A 1,249-nucleotide genomic window follows, 5' to 3' on the forward strand; every position below is an offset into this window, starting at 1 on the left:
AGTAGTAGTAGTAGTATCATCAAAATTATTATTTTGACCATGTATTATTATTATCATTTACAGAATATGCAATCTTTATTTGAATTCTTGAGATTGTACCTGTGTATATATGTGTGTTATTGTGGTGAAATCGGACACTCCTCAAAATAATGAAATTGAAAAAGCCAACAGTTCACTACCCTTTTGGCAATTTTAATGTTTTTTTGTCTTTTTTTTTGGCTCAACACCTTTTATGTCTATTTGAAAGCACATTTCTGTATGTGGATTTTACTGAAAAACGTTGGTCAAGGCACATAAAATATAAATTTGCAGTTACCAAAGACGCTCAAGCTTTGGAAGTGTCCATACTTTGGTGACCATTTTCTGGCCTTATATTTTATCTCTGACACCAGGCGATCCCAACCTCCCTCAGTCACAAAATTAATAGATCTAGCTCGACTCGTCTTCAGATAATGGATACCCCCCCCCCCCAATCAAGACAAAGGAACAAGATTTAAGACTATAGCAATAATTCCAGGAGCCTAAAAATTGACAGGGCGCCTGATTCTAACGGGTCATGACATATAGATCTGTATTTTCATAATCTGTCACTTTTAATTTTAGAGGTGCTTAATGTTTTATTGATTGGAAGACACTGTTCGAAATAAGGCTAAATGTGAACTGTGTAAATGGCTTTTGAACTTTTTCTATAGCATGATATAGAATAAAGGAATAAATATATTGATATTAGCATAATTTTGTCTCCAGTCCAGTGTCAGGCCTGCTGAAGGTTAGGGTATGTATTTATTACTTAACTGCTCAATTCTCGGTGTACTTGTACATCAGTTTTGCCATTATGTAAACATGTAGTGGGAGGATAACGATTTTATGGCTAATCGTAGCTTATCACCCCCCCCCCCACTCCCAAGCTGCACTCCTCTTTGACTTAATTTAAATCATTTAGGGGCCAGGCTGCTTGGACCCTGTCAGTCAAGGCCAACCCACTGTGTGAGAGATTCAACATACATACATCACAGCAGACAGAATATATGGAGATACTCGATGATGTAACTACTCCCATGTGGGGGATCGAACTTATGTCTTCTTAGTACCTAACCAAATGCCTCAGATGCAATGTTTTTTAAGTGGTTAGTTCATACATAGTATTTAATGGCTCAATTCTTAATTTGTTTGTTTAGTATAGGGTTTTACGGCGCTCGCAACTGCATAAGGTCATATGAGCGCGCGGGACACACCTAATACTTTTTAG

Source organism: Aplysia californica, unplaced genomic scaffold, assembly GCF_000002075.1.
Source record: "Aplysia californica isolate F4 #8 unplaced genomic scaffold, AplCal3.0 scaffold00672, whole genome shotgun sequence".
Lineage (NCBI taxonomy): Eukaryota > Metazoa > Mollusca > Gastropoda > Aplysiida > Aplysiidae > Aplysia > Aplysia californica.